The sequence below is a fragment of the Nicotiana tabacum genome, chromosome 20 (genome assembly GCF_000715075.1).
Source record: "Nicotiana tabacum cultivar K326 chromosome 20, ASM71507v2, whole genome shotgun sequence".
Lineage (NCBI taxonomy): Eukaryota > Viridiplantae > Streptophyta > Magnoliopsida > Solanales > Solanaceae > Nicotiana > Nicotiana tabacum.
The window spans coordinates 17,828,434-17,839,945 of NC_134099.1; positions in this window are offsets into that span (position 1 = coordinate 17,828,434).

Consider the following 11,512-nt stretch of genomic DNA (forward strand, 5'->3'; position numbering starts at 1 on the left):
TATGAGAAATACATAAACTAAAATATATATATATTTTTTGTAATTTTCTTTTGCGATGAAAATTAAGTAAAAATAGTTAAAATAACTATATTAGACCCGATTTCACATATTCACGCTAAAAATGTGAAAATTCTCGGGGAGGGTCAAAAATCTGGTGTCTACAGCTGCCCCTCTTTGACTGGAAACACGAAGAGTTTTCCGAAAAAGAATGACTAGACATGTTTTTGACCCGACCATTATTTGGAGGGACTACACTAAGGCAAGGAAGGGAATGTGACCGAGCCCTGGTATCTGAGCTGCCTACATATCCTTGGTTATACAGGAATCAGGCCACGTGTAGTTCGGGAATGAGAGATGGTAGATTGTACCTAGGTGAAGAGCCGATCGAGGTGTCATTCCGTTGAGGTTCCGGTCCGCGGTCCTATCATTACAACAAAAATGAAAACTGAAAAAGACTAACTAAGCCTATCAGCTACTAGTTACAAGGATTCCTATCTTTAAGTCTTCTGAAACTTGGTCTTGAGTCTTGAATGGTGCTTCATACAGACTTTGGATTTGAACCTTGATACTTGCTAGCTGTAGGCGCTAGTTCTTGAGCATACCACATTTGTTCTCCACTTCCGTATTTTGGGTTCTTTTTCTTTTTCTCTTTTTTTCTCTTTTTTTTCTTTTTTTTCTCTTCTTGTTTTTTTTTTGTGACCAGCTTCTGTTGATCATCCCAACCTATTGACTCGCATTCTTGAGGCGAGCTTCTAACTTGGATTGAATGCTGGGGATTTGTGTTGTAACCTTCTGGTTTCCAGTGGGTCACTGCTTGATCTTGAAAAATGTTTCTCCGTTCTACAGGCAGACTCCTAACTTCTTCGATCTTTGACATACCACAAACTCCGTTCTACAGGCGGGTCCCTGACAACCAAACCAAACAAAACAAACAAAATTTCCTCACCCAGTTTGTGCTGGGAAGATTTGTGAGTCGTTAGCAAAATTGTAACTCACTTACCCTACTGATGCAATGATGAGAGTAAACTAAAGACTAGGCTAGGATGTGCATCTCCTACGAGTAAAACCAAAAACTCTTGCTAGCAAATGCGTCTGCTAGTATAAAACCTCAATGACTCAAACTAGAAAGTGTTTCTTCTATGGTTGAATCGGAATGAGCTAAAATAAGAAGTGCGTCTCCTAAGGGTGAAAACTTTAGTGACTAGAACTAGGAAGTGCGTCTCCTATGAATAAAATCTCGATTTAGGAAGTGCGTCTCCTAAAAACTTGAAAGACCTTGATTAGGAAGTGCGTCTCCTACGGGTAAACTTCAAAAAACTAGACTAGGAAGTGCGTCTCCTATGGTCGAACTTAAAATGAATCAAACTAGGAAGTGCATCTCCTAAGGGTGAAAACTCAATTCCGGAAGTGCGTCTCCTGAAATAAAGTATAACCTGAAAAAGCCAAACTAAGAAGTGCGTCTCCTAAAGCAAAAGTATAACCTGAGCGAACCAGACTAGGAAGTGTGTCTCCTAATAATGAAAACTTAATTCAGGAAGTGTGTTTCCTGTGCATGAAATTAAACTTAGGAAGTGCGTCTCCTAGGGGTAAAATAGTCTTAGGAAGTGCGTCTCCTATGGGTAAAACCTTAATGATTTTGAACTAGGAAGTGCGTCTCCTATGAATGAAAATAATTTAGGAAGTGCGTCTCCTATGCGTGAAATCTTAATTTAGGAAGTGCGTCTCCTATGGGGTAAAAGTAAACTTAGGAAGTGCATCTCCTATGGGCAAAACTAAACTTTAAGGAAGTGCGTTTCCTATTGGGTACAATAAACTTAGGAAGTGCGTCTCTTGTGGGTACAATAAACTTAGGAAGTGCGTCTCCTATTGGGAAAAACTAAACTTAGGAAGTGCGTCTCCTATTGGTAGAACTATCTTAGGAAGTGCGTCTCCTTTTGGTGAAACTTAACTTAGGAAGTGCGTCTCCTTAGGACGTGCGTCTCCTGTTGGCGAAACTTAACTTAGGAAGTGTGTCTCCTATTGGTGAAACTTCTTAGGAAGTGCGTCTCCTATTGGTACAACTGAACTTAGGAAGTGTGTCTCCTATTGGGTGAAATAAGCTTAGGAAGTGCGTCTACTATTGGGTAAAATGAACTTTAGGAAGTGCGTCTCCTATTGGTACAACTATTCTTAGGAAGTGCGTCTCCTATTGGTTAAACTTAACTTAGGAAGTGTGTCTCCTATTGGTACAATGGATCTAGGAAGTGCGTCTCCTATTGGTAAAACATAACTTAGGAAGTGCGTCTCCTATCGGTGAAACTTAACTTAGGAAGTGCGTCTCCTATTGGTGAAACTTCTTAGGAAGTGCGTCTCCTATTGGTACAACTGAACTTAGGAAGTGCGTCTCCTATTGGGTGAAATAAGCTTAGGAAGTGCGTCTCCTATTGGGTAAAATGAACTTAGGAAGTGCGTCTCCTATGGTAAAACTGAACTTAGGAAGTGCGTCTCCTATTGGTACAACTATTCTTAGGAAGTGCGTCTCCTATTGGTGAAACTTCTTAGGAAGTGCGTCTCCTATTGGTACAATGGATCTAGGAAGTGCGTCTCCTATTGGTAAAACTTAACTTAGGAAGTGCGTCTCCTATCGGTGAAACTTAACTTAGGAAGTGCGTCTCCTATTGGTGAAACTTCTTAGGAAGTGCGTCTCCTATTGGTACAACTGAACTTAGGAAGTGCGTCTCCTATTGGGTGAAATAAGCTTAGGAAGTGCATCTCCTATTGGGTAAAATGAACTTAGGAAGTGCGTCTCCTATGGTAAAACTGAACTTAGGAAGTACGTCTCCTATTGGTACAACTATTCTTAGGAAGTGCGTCTCCTACTGGTAGAACTTATCTTAGGAAGTGCGTCTCCTATTGGTAGAACTGAACTTAGGAAGTGCGTCTCCTATGGTAAAACTGAACTTAGGAAGTGCGTCTCCTATTGGGTACAATAAACTTAGGAAGTGCGTCTCCTATTGGTAGAACTGAACTTTAGGAAGTGTGTCTCCTATGGTAAAACTGAACTTAGGAAGTGCGTCTCCTATTGGGTACAATAAACTTAGGAAGTGTGTCTCCTATTGGTAGAACTGAACTTAGGAAGTGCGTCTCATATGGTAAAACTGAACTTTAGGAAGTGCGTCTCCTATGGTAAAACTGAACTTTAGGAAGTGCGTCTCCTATTGGTAGGACTGAACTTACGAAGTGCGTCTCCTATGGGTAAAATAAGCTTAGGAAGTGCGTCTCCTATGGTAAAACTGAACTTAGGAAGTGCGTCTCCTATTGGTACAATAATCTTAGGAAGTGCGTCTCCTATTGGTGAAATTAACTTAGGAAGTGCGTCTCCTACTGGTGAAACTTATCCTAGGAAGTGTGTCTCCTGTTGGTGAAACTTATTTAGGAAGTGCGTCTCCTATTGGTAAAACTTTCTTAGGAAGTGCGTCTCCTATTGGTGAAACTAACTTAGGAAGTGCGTCTCCTTAGGAAGTGCGTCTCCTATTGGGTGAAACTATTTTTAGGAAGTGCGTCTCCTATTGGTGAAACTTATCTTAGGAAGTGCGTCTCCTTAGGAAGTGCGTCTCCTATTGGTGAAATTATTCTTAGGAAATGCGTCTCCTATTGGTGAAACTTATCTTAGGAAGTGCGTCTCCTTAGGAAGTGTGTCTCCTATTGGTGTAATTATTCTTAGGAAGTGCGTCTCCTATTGGGTGAAACTATTTTTAGGAAGTGCGTCTCCTATTGGTGAAACTTATCTTAGGAAGTACGTCTCCTTAGGAAGTGCGTCTCCTATTGGGTGAAACTATTTTTAGGAAGTGCGTCTCCTATTGGTGAACTTAACTTAGGATGTGCGTCTCCTATTGGTGAAACTTTTTAGGAAGTTCGTCTCCTATTTGTACAATGGATCTAGGAAGTGCGTCTCTTATTGGTAAAACTTAACTTAGGAAGTGCGTCTCCTATCGGTGAAACTTAACTTAGGAAGTGCGTCTCCTATTGGTGAAACTTCTTAGGAAGTGCGTCTCCTATTGGTACAATGGATCTAGGAAGTGCGTCTCCTATGGGTAAAACTTAACTTAGGAGGAAATGTGTCTCCTATGAGTGAAATCTTTAATTTAGGAAGTGCGTCTCCTATGGGTAAAATGAACTTTAGGAGGAAATGCGTCTCCTATGGGTAAAATAAACTTTAGGAGGAAATGCATCTCCTATGGGTGAAACAAAACAAACTTAGGAGGAAATGCATCTCCTATGGGTAAAACTAAACTTAGGAGGAAATGCCTCTCTTATGGGTGAAACAAAACAAACATAGGAGGAAATGCCTCTCCTATGGGTAAACTAAGCTTAGGAGGAAATGCCTCTCCTATGGGTGAAATAACTTAGGATATGCGTCTCCTATGGGTAAAACTTAGACTTAGGAAATGCGTCTCCTATTGGTAAAGGCGTGGAATGTATTCCCTTGTTATACAGGTGGGCGCCTGGCGGTAAAGACACGAAATGTATTCCCTTGTTATACAGGTAGGTGCCTGACTGGAATATGAAATGAACAGACAAAAAGTATTCCTCTTGTTATTCAGGTGGGCGCCTGTTATGAAATGGACAGACAAAAAAGTATTCCTCTTGTTATACAGGTGGGCGCCTGGTATGAAATTTAAAGACTGAAATGTATTCCTCTCGTTATACAGGTGGGCGCCTGTCTTCAAACAAACAACTTAGAAAAATAAAATCCTATTCGAGGGCGGATGAACCCAAAAAATCCTATTCGAGGGCGGATGAACCCAAAATATCCTATTCGAGGGCGGATGAACCCAAAATATCCTATTCGAGGGCGGATGGACCCAAAATATCCTATTCGAGGGCGGATGAACCCAAAATATCCTATTCGAGGGCGGATGAACCCAAAAATATCCTATTCGAGGGCGGATGAACCCAAAATATCCTATTCGAGGGCGGATGAACCCAAAATATCCTATTCGAGGGCGGATGAACCCAAAATATCCTATTCGAGGGCGGATGAACCCAAAATATCCTATTCGAGGGCGGATGAACCCAACATATCCTGTTCGAGGGCGGATGAACCCAACATATCCTGTTCGAGGGCGGATGATCCCGACATATCCTATTCGAGGGCGGATGATCCCGACATATCCTATTCGATGGCGGATGAACCCAAAATATCCTATTCGAGGGCGGATGAACCCAACATATCCTTAAGACTTGAAAATGTCTTAACGCGAAAACTTGTTGGGGATTATTTACTTACCTGCTGGGGGATAAAATGTTATCAGCTGGGGGTACCTGACTTCCAGAAAATTTTCTAAATGGAAGGAAAATTTTCTGCCCTAGTTTGATAATATCCCTTGTGGCATGCAGTTCCGGCATCAATGTCATTTCCTTTACCTGCTTCAAATCAAACAAAATTTGTTAGTTTAAAACATGGTGGTTGGTTGTGATACTCCTACTGGATAGTTTCCTCTTTCTCCTTTCCCAGCTTTGTGTTCCATTATGCTATCAAAACTTATTGGGGATAATGTTAATTGCTGACAGTGGCCCATCCCTTTTATCAATCTCATCTTGATGGGGATACCCTTCTTGACACGGGTTTTGCGTCTGTTCCTTGTACCACTTGGGTGTACTAGTTGATGGCCTATTTTGAAGTCATTTCCCACTGGTTCTGATCAAACAGACTCTACTGGGGAATGTTTCTATGAAAGGAGAAAGATAAACAAAAGGGGAACCGAATAAAAGACAAAGGAAAAAGATGACTCTTTAACAAAAGAAACTATAAATAAAAGCCTATCAAACGCCGATACCGACTATAATAATCATGACATGCACATGTGGCCTATTCTCTGCCATCAATCATCTTTCAAGACCTTCCCTTGACGATTCCCCATCTGATTCCCAATCTTATTCGACTTGTAGTGCCCGAATGGTTTTCACTATCAAGCCTCTCTCATTTTGGTTTTTCTCTCAGCTTTCATCGCCTTATGGTGCCTGTAAAGGTTTTCACCAATAAGACTCTCTCATTTGTATCACTTTCCAGCTGGGGATTTGGAGTGTTGCCGGTATGACTTTTTTTGTTGGAGATTAGAGTCCTTTCTGCTGTGGAACAGAATGTTATGTTCGCTGGTAAGACTCTTATTTGTCTGACTTGGCATCTTTTGAAGACTGGTCAGAAGGTCTTTCTTTGGACCGTAATGTGGGTTTTGGATAGGGCTAGAAAGAAAGGATATTAAAGGCTCAAAAAATGAATCGATTTTGGGTTATTAATTACAACCTTCGGAACTAGATTTATTTACAACAAACGCAACCTTTGCCCCAGTTTCTTGCTTGGGGATATTTTAATTGATTTTTTTTTCCATTTTTCAAAACTATAACCGAGCCGTGAAGCGCCTACGTATCCTCTTTGAGGAATCAGGTCAAACGTAGTTCCCAATTCCTCTTTTTTTCATTTGACTTTCCTTTTTTCTTTTGTTATCATTTTTCTTTTCTCATTTCTCCTTTCTTTTTGTCTGGTTGTTTTCTTTTCTTTCTTTCTCTTTTTTTTTCTTTTGTTGACCTGTCGCGCTTGCGTTTTCTATTCGTTGCGAATGATTCCAAACGAGGGGTATGAAAGAAAATAAATAAGGCTCAAAAGCGGTAACGAAGGGTAAAGTGTTTAGGTAGCAGAACAAAATGCCTTCGTCATTCCAGTCTTCAAAACATGCCAAGTGCAAACAACACAATTTAAATTTGTAGTCTCTTCTGATGGTGCTGGACTTGACAATTATATTCAACATCTGTGTTTTTCATTTGTCACTTCTAAAGCACCGTTGGGCGACACTCTCATTATCATGAACGACCCTCATGCCAATTCGGTGAATCTTGCTTTTAACGGTTTTTCTTCATATTTTACTTGCCTCAGTTCCATATGACTCGAGCTCTGAATAATCTCAACCGTCCTTATTTCCTTTAAATGGTCCGATCACCTTTCCAGGGTTTTGTGATTAACTTTAAAGACTAGGACCAAACTGTGTGCTCATGTCATATCACTAGAATCGTCACTGAGTAAAAATGACAAAGGACTAAACAAAACGATGACTGGAAATAATAAAAGACCGGGTTTTGCATTAGACTACCGGTGAAATGGTTAAAAAAACAAAATAAACCAGAATAAAATCCTAAACAACCTGGACAAAACTTAAACAAACCGCTATGACAAAACGGAAAGATAAGCGGAAAGATATTGACACAAAACAATATCCGAATTACAATCCTAATAATCCGAACAATAGGAAAGACAACAAAATAAGCCACCACAAACTTCTCTCTTGCTAACCAAGGAACGGAGCGTCCTCCCACTTTATCAAAACTGGCATCTTAGCCACTGAGCTTCGCATCAATACTGCCAAGACCATTACCAGCTTCAATATCATCAACCTTAGTCAACAAGTCCCCAATAGGATTTGAGTGCTTCTGCTATCAGGCCTGATCCCCGCAAAGTGTGCTTCTGGGTCGTGTAGTTTCGGCTTACCACAAACAAACCACCTTCTTTCTTTGTGATTCAAAACAGGTTAGAATGGACTCAGTCGGTCCTCATTATTAACAACATTTTTTTTCATTTTTCTTCTTTTTCGATTTTTTTCATTCATTTTTTTCTTTTCTTTTTTTTTATTTTTTTTTTCATTTTTTCTTTTTCATTTTTTTTCTCATTTTTTGTTGTGGTCGAATCTTATGGAGATTGCCTACGTATCATGACCCCGCATGAATCAGACCTTGCGTAGTTCGTGCCAATAAAAGATAAACAATAATAAACATTTTTTTTTTAATTTTCAATTTCATACTAAAACAAACTTGATTACAAAAGTTTAAAAACTAACAATACTAACAGATTTTGACAAAAGACAACAAACGGTCTCGAAAATCAAATATTCCGCATACTCTAAAAATATTACAAACTCAAAACAAAAGGCCAGCTCCCTTTCTCCGTTTGACAAATGCAACCAAACGGTTATTTTTGCAAATGTGGCCCCTGTCAAACTTCACATGAATTTTGAGGCCGGGGAGGATTATTTTGACACTTTACAAACTTGTCCATTCTTTTACGAAAATAACCTTTCGACAACTGCAAGATACTCTAAGGCTATTTCGGCAAGAACGGTTTAAGACGCGGCCGAAGCTGGCTCGGCTTATCGTGATAAAATCAAACGGTATTCACCTGACCGCTGACTCTTTGTTTTTTTTTCTTTTCAAAATTACAAAAAAAAAAACCTGGTGTTGCAAACACGGCCCTTCAGCGCCTCGGGGACGAAGATTTCTAAGGCTGTGTGGGTCAACTGGACAAAAAATCCTAAACATGACCCAAAAGGTGGCTGTTTATGCAAAGTCAGCCTTTCGGCGTCCCTTTAGGGAACATTCGGCTATGTCTTGATAAAACAGCGTCACCCGACTTCTTAGAAATTTGACGTATATATTTTTGCTATTTTTTTGTAAAAGGGAAGTTGGACATCACCCGACTTATTTATGACAAAATTAAAAATCTTGACATTTTTTTTTATTATTATTTATTTGCTTTTTAGCTATTTTAGCAAAAAGTGGGTTGGACATCACCCGACTTATTTATGACATGTTTTTTATTATTTATTCGTTTTTGGCCTTTTTAGCAAAAAGGGGGTTGGACCCTATGAGGGTTGCCTACGTATCTCACATCCGGTGAGAATCAAACCCGCGTAGTTCGGGCAAATAAACTATTTTTGAGAAGACCCTTTTCCATTTTCTATATATTTTGTTTTTTATTATTTTCACAACAATCAAATAGACTATTATTTTTCATTCATAACGAACAAACAAATTAACGAAAAACATAAAGCATTCCTTCCTTCTTCTTTTTTTGAAGAGGTGGGGTTGGACCCGATGAGGGTTGCCTACGTATCTCACATCCGGTGAGAATCAAACCCGCGTAGTTCGGGCAATCAGGAATAAGTAGATGAACTAACTCCTTTTTTTTTTGAATTTGTGAAAGAACTACTTTAAAAGAAGAACTGAAGTGTTTTTTTTTATTTTTGATTGATCTTCTTTTTGAAAGAAATACTTCTAAGATATATTTTTTGAATTTCATTTGCTTTTTGTTTTATTCTAAAGAAGAAGAAGAAAGTATTTTCGGAATTTTACTTGTAATAAAAGAAATGCTTCTCAAAATGTTTTTGAATTTTGAATTTTCTTTTTAATTTTGAAAGAAGAATCAAAATATTTTCGGATTTTTTTATTAGAATCAAAATATTTTCGTTTTTTTATTATATATATATATATATTTTAAAACAATTAGAAAGACTTTCTAAAGAAGTCAATAATGGAAAATATTTTTGGATTATTTTAATTTCGGCATTTTCATAAACAAATAAATAAACCTATTTTAAAAACAAGACTTTTTTTTATTTAGAAAAACAAGACAAAACAATGATGATTTTTTTCTACTTTTCCTTTGCTTTTAATAAAACAAACTAATAAGACATATTTTTTTTTATTTTCTCAAAATTCCGGCAGAGTTTCGACACTACTTGGACATTTGCTTTTTTTCCTAACAATAAGTAGTCACATCTCTACACTGTTATTTTCTCCTCTTTTCCACTATTTTCTAATTTGTGGATGATGATGAAAACATACACAATCTTTCTTTTGAATTTTCAATGTTTTTTTTTTATATATATACATATATATATATATACATATATATTTTATTTTTTATATTTATTATATTTTCAAAAATGTGGCATGGGGGACATAGGGAATTTCAAGACTTCTTGGATTCCGCAAATGTTCCCCATGTGCTTTTCCCAAAAATGAAGCGTGGGGGACATAGGGAATTCCAAGACTTCTTGGATTCCACAAATGTTCCCCATGTGCTTTTCCCAAAAATGCAGCGTGTGGGACATAGGGAATTCCAAGAATTCTTGGATTCCACAAGTGTTCCCTAGGTGCTTTTCCCAAAAATGAAGCGTGTGGGACATTGGGAATTCCAAGGCTTCTTGGATTCCACAAATGTTCCCCATGCTTTGATTAAAATAATATCATGCTGGAAATGACCAAATGACCCATTCGCCCTTGACTAAATACAACATGTAGCACATAGGATGCCGAAAGATGGTCTATTATTTTCAGGTTGCTTGTCCTAGACGGACCCAACCCCTGTGTTGAGTCCCCTAAGTCAAATGCACATGATGCAAATAAACGCTCTTACTAGGGATCCGGCATGAAGTTGAGTTATTCTAGGTAAAAACCTGAGGCATATTGTTCTAAATCTGGCTTACCCAAACGGACAGTTTGAGCCGAAGTGGGGGCAACGTACCGGGAGCACGAAAGTCTACCCGGCCTAGTTACTTGTCCCAACTTCGTCTTATTTGGTATGACTTTAACAGAAAGGTGGGCCACGCGCACGTGTACACCATAAATTCAGAAGACTCAGAAAGAAGGGTTTCGTAGCTGTTTTATATACACAATTCAGATAATATTAAAGCGGTAAAAGCATCATTTAGCACATTAAGCATATATCATGTAAAAATCAGATAATGAATAAAGCCAACTATAACAGTTATTTTAAGCTCGAATTCTTGAACCCTGAACCAGAGATTCTGGGTTCCATTATCCCCAGCAGAGTCGCCAGAGCTGTCACACCTCCTTTTTCCGCACCCGAGAGGGTGCAAGGGAGTTTTTTCCAATTAAAGGACAATCGAAACGGGATTGGTTTATTTATTTCAGAGTCGCCACTTGGGAGGTTTTAGGGTGTCCCAAGTCACCAATTTTAATCCCGAATCGAGGAAAAGAATGACTCCATATTACAGTCTGCGTACCAGAAATCCGGATAAGGAATTCTGTTAACCCGGGAGAAGGTGTTAGGCATTCCCGAGTTCCGTGGTTCTAGCACGGTCGCTCAACTGTTATATTCGGCTTGATTATCTGATTTTATACAAATATGAGATTATGCGCAAAATTTTATCTTTTTACCGCTTTCTTAATTATTGTTATTATTTTTACGAGAATTGCAACGTCGTGGAAACATATCTCGAACCACGTTACATCAATGCACCCGTGGTTGTTTGACATATCTCGACTCGGTTGAGATTTAGATTTAGGTCACATAAATGTGCACCCGAGTTAAGGAAAATCATTTATTAAAGACGTGCCTAACGCAACTAGCGTATTGTTATTTTGGGGAAGGCCGTGAAATTCGCTAAGCGGCCTGTCCCGAATTCTAAGTGTTTTAATATATACATTTAGAGGGCCCCGCAGCTTGTGCATTTTGTTTGTCGGGGCTCGTCTCATTTTTATTAAAAGGAATTTACAACGTCATGGAAATGCATCTCAGACCACGTCACAATCAATGTACCCGTGATTAGAGACACATTTCGATTTCGTTGAGACTTGGATTTGGGTCACATAAATGTGCACCCGAGCTTAAGGAGATAATATTATTAAAGGCGCGCCTAAAGCAACTAGCGCATTATTATTTTGGGTAGGGCCGTGAAAT